A 9,039-nucleotide genomic window follows, 5' to 3' on the forward strand; every position below is an offset into this window, starting at 1 on the left:
AATCAAGGTGTTAGCAGACCCATGTTCTCTCTGATAGCTCAAGGAAAGAGACCTTCTCTGCCTCTTCCTAGCTTCTGGTGGTGGCTGCCAATCCTTGGCATACCATAGCTTATTGCTCCATAACTCCAGTCTCTGCCTCCATCTTTACATGGCTTTCTCCCTGTGTGTCTCTGTCTCTGTGTCTGTTTCCCCCTCTTATAAGGACACCAGTTATATTGGACTGAGGGTCCATCTACTCCATTATGACTTTACCTTAACCAATTATGATCACAACAACCCTATTTCCAAATAAGGTCAGCTTCTGGGGTACCAGGGGTTTTGATTTCAATATATATATATATATTCAATAGAAAATTGAATATTCTTTTGAATATATATATTTTAAACTTTATTAAGATGTATTTTACATGCCATAAAAGTTTCCTGGGAAATTTTATAAATTTTAAACAGTGCAACTATCATTATAATCCACTATCAGTATATTTTCATCATCCCAAAAGAAACCTTGTACCTACTAAACAGTCACTCCCCATTCACCACTGTCTACTTTCACCTTTACGGCCATTAGGCAATCATGAAGCAATTATCTATCTTTATAGATTTGCCTACCCTAAGCATTTGGTATAAATGAAATCATACAACACGTGGTCTTTTGTGACTGGCTTCTTCCACTTGGCATACTGTTTTCAAGGTTCATCCACGTTGTAGCATGTATCAGTACTTCATTTCTTCTTATTATTTAATTTATTTTAATTGTGATAATATATATAACATAAAATAAAAATAATTTTAAGTGGACATTCTTTGACTTTAAGTATATTGACAACATTATGTAGCTTTCACCATTTCCAGACTATTTTCAGCATGTCAACTGAAAACTCATACTCATTTAGCAATAACTCCCCATTCTCCCCTCCAGTCGCCATTAGTAAACCACCATTCTGTTTTCTGTCTCTATGAATTTGCTTATTCTAAGTATTTCATGTAAGAAAAATCATACAATACCTGTCCTTTTGCATCTGCTTTATTTCACTCAACATGATGTCCTCAAGTTTTGCCTATGCTATAGCATGTATCAGCACTTCACTTCTTTTTACAGCTGAATAGTATTCCATTGTATGACAAACCACATTTTGTTCATCCACTCATCAGTTGATGGACACGTGTTGATTTCACCTTTTGGCTATTGTGAATAATGCTGTGATGAACATTAGGGTACAACCATCTGTCCAAGTACCTGCTTTCAATTCTTTTGCTATATACCTAGAAGTGGAATTGCTGAGTTTATGGTAAGTCTATGCTATTTTTCTGAGAAAACACCTAACTGTTTTCCATAGTAGCTGTACCATTTAATATTCCTACCAACAACATATGAAGGTTCCAATTTCTCTGCATCCTCTCCACCACTTGTTATTTTCAGTTTCTTTTAAATAATAACCATCCTGGTGGGTGTGAAGTGGTATTCATTATAGTTTCCATCTGCATTTTTCTAATGGCTAATAATGTTGAGCATTTTTTCATATACTTATTGGCTATTTTAATATCATCTTTGGAGAAATGTCTATTCAAATCCTTGATCCACTTTTCATTTGGGTTGTTTTTGTTATTCAGTTTTAGGAATTCTTTATATATGCTGGATATTAAACCCTTATCAGATATATGGTTTCCAAATATTTTCTCCCATTCTGTAAGTTGCCTTTATTTCTTTTTGTCCATCGAGGCACAAAATTTTAAAATTTTGATGAAGCCCATTTTATCTATTTATGTTGTTGTTGTTTGTGCTTTTGGTATAAAATCTAAAATCTATTGTCTACTATAAGTTCCTGATGATAATTCCCTATGCTTCTTGTAAGAGTGTTATAATATTAGCTCTTATATTTAGGTTTTTAGTCCATTTGAATTAACTTTTTTTTTTGTTTGATTTTTAAAAAATCAACTTTGAATATGGTGAGAGGTAGGGGTCCACATCCATTCTTTTGCATGTAGATTTCCAGATCTTCCTGCACCACTTGTTGACAGCATATCTTTTGGGGGACACAATACAACCCATAACAATTGGCATCACTCCTAGTTTCCACAAAACCTGAGCTAGGTTTCCATGCTTGAGAAAATCCTGTGGCCCTCCTGGGGACTTGAGGGAATGGGTACAGGCTCTGAAAAGATACAGAACCCCTGGCACCTTTTTAAACTGAGACCTTATAAAGGAACAGGTCTGGGAGAAGAGCGTTCTCTGAGAAAAGGGCTGAAGAGCTTAAACTCCCAGAGGAAGTGTCCCTGGGCCATCTGGCGATGGTCCACCTTCTGGGCATGAAGTGCTGTGTTAAGTCTGTAGAGGAAGATAACACGTGTGAGCCAGAGACAGAGGAAGTTAAAATTTGCCCAAACTCTCCTCTTTTGTTCTCAGGGGACTTCCACTTCTGCAGGACTGGAATGTTATCCATATCCGACAGGTCTCCTGAGGAAAAGGTTAATGAGGATGGCTGAACTGGGAGGCAAATAAATGGAAACAATTGGCTTTGAGCAAGAAGCAGGTAGAAACTTCAGTGGGTGCTGTTAGGACTAGGTTTAGGATGCTCTACAATTGAAAGTGGTTTGTGGAACGATTGGAACTTTGTGGGCCATGCAGACTGATCCCTCTTGCCACTCATTCCTGATCCTAGTCGACTTCTTGGGCAGAGTTCCAATTCTCAAGTCACTTGCAATATAAAAGAAACTATAATGTAAAACAAGATAACTAAAAATTTAGAAAATTGTATAGTCTAAAATATAAAGCATAATGTAAACCAAAATGAGACCATGTTTGAAAGCTATGTTTCAATATCTATACATCAGTTGCAGCAAATAAATATGAACATGTAAAAAGCCCATTGCTGGGGAAGGAACAAAGTGTTTGATATTGGATATGTGGGAGTACTGTATATTGTATATGTGAATTACTGTGATCTAAAACTTTTGTGAAGACAAACTTAATAATTAGAAAAAAAAAAGAAAGGATGTAGATACTGAGGAAGAAATGAAAGAAATTGCCTTGCCACTGAACATACAGGGTAACACTTATTGCAGTGATGAAATGCAAAACGTCAAAAACAAAGCTTTGGAGCTGCCCTGGATGGTGCTTCAGGGGCAATCACCGGACATTGTAAATCCTCACAGGGCCCACTGGATGGAATGGGGGAGAGTATGGGCCATGATGTGGACCATTGACCATGAGGTACAGAGGTGCCCAAAGATGTACTTACCAAATGCAATGGATGTGTCATGATGATGGGAACGAGTGTTGCTGGGGGGGGGGGGGGGGGGGAGAGGTGAGGGATTACTACCAAACACCAGCTGATGATGTAACTAGAAAAAGACCTTGAATAAAAGGATTAACTCAGACCAGCAGAATATCTCAGCCTACATGTAACATCAGGTGTTAAAAACTGCTTTTTGACCTTGAATGAAAGGGGGAAATGGAAAGGAAAAATGAGTTTATATGGCTATGAGTATCCAAAAAAGAGTTGGGAGGTCATCAGAGGGGTTGTGCTTATGCATGCCTCAGCAGGGTCCCAGGGACAGCCAAAGTAGATACAACCCCAGGTACTGGTTCTCCTGAGGGCTACAGAGACCCACAGATTGTATGGTCATGGCAGATGGCTCTGGAGTTCAGTGCCATGTCAGTTGGCCCTACTTTGGAGTTTGTGTTCCTGAGTGTGATGGAGTTGTACTAGATGTGACCTTTCTACACATGCCTCTTCTGTTACTTTTACTGAACCTGTGGTTGGCACTGGGGTTCATGTATACTCAGGAGACCTGAATCTCTGGACTGTCCAAGTGACAGTCAGGCCCTGAGCCTCAACAGACTTGCAATTCTTACCCTCTGATTTATTGGACTTACCCTGGCCGGCTAACAGGGAGGTGAAGAGGGTCAACCACCACACCAGGGAGCCAAGAGTGCCTACAACTGCAAGCAGAAGAATTGCATCCATCATCCATGTGGAATTTAAGCCATCTCTTGATAGACAGGTGGAGTGGACATAACCATCCCACGGTCCACAGGATGGAGGAATAGATTATGGATTGGAGTGAACGTACTGATATTCTACTATAGAACTATTGTGATTAGTAATGGAAGAAATTGTAGCATTGATGTAGAGAAAGTGGCCATGGTACCTGCTGAGGGTAGGGAGAGGGAAGAAGAGATATGATGTGGGGGTGTTTTCAGGACTTGACGTTGTCCTGGGTGGTACTGCAGGGATAGTTGCTGGACATTGTACGTCCTGCCATGGCCCACTGGGTGGACTGGGGGAGAGCATAAACTACAATATAAACCATTATCCATGTGGGGAAGCAGTACTCCAAGACGTATTCACCAAATGCAATGAATGTCCCACAATGATGAAAGAGGTTGTTGATGTGGGAGGAGTCGGGTGAGGGGGTTGGGGGGGTATATAGGGACCTCTTATATTTTTTGAATGTAATATCTAAAAGAGAAAAAGAAAAAAACAAACAATAAACAACAACAAAAATAAACCTTTAAAGGAAGCCTGGTGCATTTTAGAGCCTCAATCTCTTTCCCAATTTGATACTCATCTCTTCTCCTCCCCAGGGCTGGTCGGCTCTGGCTGTAGAGCCCTGACATGGTGGGAATGGGGAAGGGCATGGTCTGATGTTTTCCTTCTCTCCTCCCTTTTGGGAACTTTCCCTCCTTGGGTATATTGGGATGAAAAGGAAGAGGATAGAAAAAGACCTGTGTCTCTTACATGATGGTGCTATTGTCATTCTTGCATCTATTGTCTCTTTCATGACTGGGATGGATTGTTGGCTGCCCGACTCTGTGGCATGTGGGTTCCATGAGACATGTGCATCCATTCTTCAGGATTCCTCCATGAGGGACCTCCCACCCCACAACTCCCTATCAAGAGCGAGCACCTTGCTCTCCCCACTTCTAGTCCCCTGCTCCCATCCCTGTGGTCATCCTACAGCCCCTTGCTGCTGGGTCCCCTCACCTGGCCTTGTAGACATCCTTCTTCGGGAGGTGCTTAAGTCCACTGAGCTTCCAGCTGTCTATTTCAGCTGCAGAAAACCACATGACCTTGCTCCACCAAATGGTGGGAGGTTGTCTTATTTTTGCCTCAGAGAGGCACAGGTTTGGGTGCTGCTTGTTTTTTTCCAGCGCAATTGGAAAAGCACTGTTCAGCATTTAACTTTGAGAAGGTAGTTAGAACAAGTAGAAGGTCTCTAGTTTACAGCTAACTAGGAAGAAGGCAACATTGGAGTTGCTTAGTGTCTGTCCATTAGAGTGGCTTTATTTTGAGTCTGATGGGAGGGCTTTAGAGCATGAAAAAAATTGGAGCACACTTCATGTCATGTGGTGTGAACTACACACTTCTCATCAACTAGACCAGGGGTTCTTAACCAGGGGTCCATGGAAAGATTTCAGAGGGTCCATGAGCTTGAATTGAAAAAAAAATTAACTTATTATCTTTATTTTCTCTGACTACTAACTGAAATCTAGCATTTCCTACACTTATGAATGTTTGCAATAGATTACAATAGTATTCATTCCATATCACAAGAGAGTTGTTGTATATCTAAAAAAATTGCTTACTCTTCGAAATTATGGTAGTTAGACCTGTCACAAGTTGACAGTCGTCATAAAACTATCTGCTGCTTTATTCTGAGAAGGGGTCCATGGTTTTCACCTGACTGGCAAAGGCATCTGTGGAACAAATCAGGTTAAGAACCCCTGCCCTAGACCCTGGAGGTGGAGGAGGGGAGAGGGGCAAGAGAGAATAGGAGGCTTAAAATAGGGGTGAAGGAGCTTTGGGATGGACCAGGATCCCAATGTAACAAGGACCAATTGTTCCCTAGACTGGAAGGAGACCTGTAGATCTTCAAAGGAGATGTTTTTAGGAAGAAAATTGGGCTGGTCTCTCCTGGGGCCTGGCCCAAATTGACTAACCACAGGACACTGAGGGACAACAGCAGGAGTGACATGAGCCGAGAAGTGTCTGAAAAGGCCGCTCTGACAGCTGTGGGAGGTGGGATGGGAGAGGCCTAGGCTGGGAGCTACAGTGGGAATTTAGGAAGCCAGGCTGGGCTCAGCATGAGGGTGCCCATGGGAATGAAGCGATGTAGACAGACAAGAGAGGTACTGCGAGGCAGATGTGGGCACCTGGGGGAGGGGTGGGGCTGGGGGAGCCGATGGTGGTGGAGTCAGGGAGATGGAGCAGGGTCTGGGTGGGGGCAAGGAACTACCAGGGAAATGCCTGAGGACAGACTCCTGAGAGGAATCAAAACCACAGCATTAAAGAAATTGCTCAGTGTGGAAATTGTGACCAGACCCAAGTCAGAAGGAGAGGCGTTCTAGGAAGGCAACGTTGGGACGAAATGACTTTTTACAAAGCGTTTATTTTTCCCAGAGGTAAAGGAACCCTTCTGAAATCTGAGAGACAAATGAAAATGGCCCCACACCCTTTCTGAGTTCTGTTCAGAGACTCTTGAGAGGGCTCCAATATTAAAATAAATAAGTTCACAATAAGGAGGATAATAAATAAATAAACTGCCACATATACAAGCTTGCTTGTTGGTAATCCTGAGATGAAACTTGAGCTGCTCAATTCTGACACCAGGTGTTCAACAGATGAGATCTGGACCAGAGCATGGCGATCATTCCTGGGAAGGAATATTGGAGATCCAGGACCTGAGGCCAGCCCTCAGCTCTGGGAGGGCAAGAGACTGAGCTGAGAGCCTGGATATGGGGTTGATGTGCAGCCCTGCGAAAACCTCAGAACATCACTTATCACATCCAGGAAGCTTTCCAAACTCCTTGAGAACACAGTAAAATTTGTTTCCAGGATATGTACCAACGTTTCCTTTAAAGAAACCAGAAAGTTGGGTCAGTTGTAGAGAAGGTGGAAGGGATATGGCAAGAAGTATGCAGCCCAGTTGGCAGCTTACCTGGGATGTGGGCATGGCAGTAGTTGGCAGGAGTGTCTGTGGACAAGAGAGGCCAGTCAGGCATTCAGGGAAACCAAGAAGGCCACGAGAGCCTTGCTCCGGAGCCACAGGTCCTCTGCAGCTGAGAAGGGACCGGGCAGTGGCTCCGACCCCAGCCCTGGTAGGGTTGGTAGGGGTGGGGGTAAGGGGGAGGTGGAAACTACTGTCTGGGAAAGGGCAAGACAGGGCTATGGGCTCTGACCTGGAATGGGGTCTTTCTGGGATGTGGCGACCCCATTGACTACAACCCTCCCCAGACTCACACACCTCAAGCTCTTTCAGGTTTTTAGTGACAGCTGTTGATGAGCCATTGAATAACGTCTCTGTGGCATTCAGGAAGGCATCCATGTTAGACTTCAGAAGGTCCTTGCTCTGTAGGGACAAAGACTGTGAGGTAGGGCCAGAGAGGGCTGTCCTTCTCCTGGCCTTCTTTGTCAAGCCCCTGCTTCCCTTCTGGGATGGCCCAGACCCGTGCCTTTCACCATCACCCCCAGCCCTCTGCCTCTTCTGCTTGATCCTGCCCCTACCCCTCACCCCCCAGAAGTATCCAGCTGCCCCAAGAGCAGGGCACATTGTGGGCAAGTGGCCAGAGTCCATTCTGGTAAATCCCAGCCAAAGCAGGCTCCATTCCACCTCCTGGCTCCAGGCGGGCTGGCTAAGAAGACTGGGTGAATAGGGAAATTCTTGAACCAGCTGCCAGGGAAGAAACTGAAGGGAAGGGGAACAGCTATGCCTACATAAAATATTAGAACTCCCACACTTGAGGGGGAAAAAACATCTCCCATGCAAAATCTACTTGAGGGAAAGAATAGGCTGGTGGAAATATTTGTAGTTAAGATTCCACATAAAGGGTTAAGATTCAGGGATGCTTGGCCCAGGTGCACCCAAATGCAGGGCAGTGACTGGTGACAAGAGCAGTGGCTGTCAGGGAGGCAGGAGGCCCTCGGGCTCAACGCTCACCGTCAGGATCCCATGCAGCTCCGCATCTTGAGACCCCTGTGTGGGGAAAGGGAGTCCATGATGCCTTTGGCCTGAGGTGGCCACTGCCCTGCCCTGCCCCGTGCCCAGCCTGGCCCCAGCTACTCACAGAGGAGTGGTTCAGGTGCATTTTAATTTCACGGATGAGGTACCGGTGGTGGCAGTAGTCCAGAGGCTTGGTTGCCGTGGTCCTCAGGGGGTTTTGGAGGCTGAGGGGGAGGAGGAAGATGAGCGGGAGGCAGAGAGCATATCTCCCCATCTGTGTGCTGCTGGGAGCTGGCGTGGTCTTCCCTGACCCTGTGCGGATCTGAAGCATCCTTCTTATAGGCCCACTGAAGGGGGTGGAGGAGGGGGAAAGAGGAGCGACAGGGCCGGAAGTGGGGCAATGGTGCCTGATACCCATTTCTGATATGGAACCTCCATGATAAATAGATCAAGCTATTCATCATTTTCTAGAACTTTTTTTTTGAGTAAAGCTTGAAAAAATGTTCTCAAAGGGTTTCTCCTCACCTCACCAAGGAAGATAAGCACTGGCTGCGTCCTGTGCAGCGTGGGCACCTGGCTCTGAAGCCACTTGCTCCTGAGCCTGTCTGGGTCTCCTGCCCAGCCAGGATCGGGTCCTGCCATCCCCAGGACAGCTCTGACCCTCTGCCAGCCACCCCAACTACTTTTCTCCTTCTCTGCCTAGGAGGCAGACCAGACAGGTGGTGTTGGTGGTGCCACCAGCAGAATTTTGACTGAGGTCATGGGCAGACTAAATCCGATGTGTAATGCCATGGGGATGGTGGCAGGAGAGCACTTCGTGGTGACTGATCCTGCATCCCTGCTGGCGATGGGCACCCCAGAAAATTCCACCAGGGTCTGTGGGGGTGAGTGACAAGAAGGGGCAGGTGTGAACCTCCAGCTGACTGGGCCCCAAGGGCTGGAGCCTCGGACACTGTGCCCCACTCTGCGTGGATATGGGCCACAGGCAGGGACTGAGCCACGCTGCAGGGATCTAGCTAAATGGGGGCCAGAGACCCACCCCGGAATCTCTGGGGTCTCCAAGCACCCTCAGCAGCAATCCCTGGGGGTTTTCTT

General features: G+C 45.5%; 1 long non-coding RNA gene across 1 annotated transcript; it reads right to left on the bottom strand.

Annotated features, from left to right (window-relative positions):
• Positions 1–6,942: 6,942 nt before the first annotated feature.
• Positions 6,943–7,977, bottom strand: LOC131280167 (uncharacterized). Its single transcript, XR_009187758.1, has 3 exons — positions 7,942–7,977; positions 7,249–7,353; positions 6,943–6,978 (listed from the first exon to the last, which is right to left on the bottom strand). It is a non-coding gene; the product is annotated as an uncharacterized lncRNA (long non-coding RNA).
• Positions 7,978–9,039: the final 1,062 nt, after the last annotated feature.

This window comes from Dasypus novemcinctus, chromosome 2 (assembly GCF_030445035.2).
Source record: "Dasypus novemcinctus isolate mDasNov1 chromosome 2, mDasNov1.1.hap2, whole genome shotgun sequence".
In the NCBI taxonomy this organism is placed as follows: domain Eukaryota; kingdom Metazoa; phylum Chordata; class Mammalia; order Cingulata; family Dasypodidae; genus Dasypus; species Dasypus novemcinctus.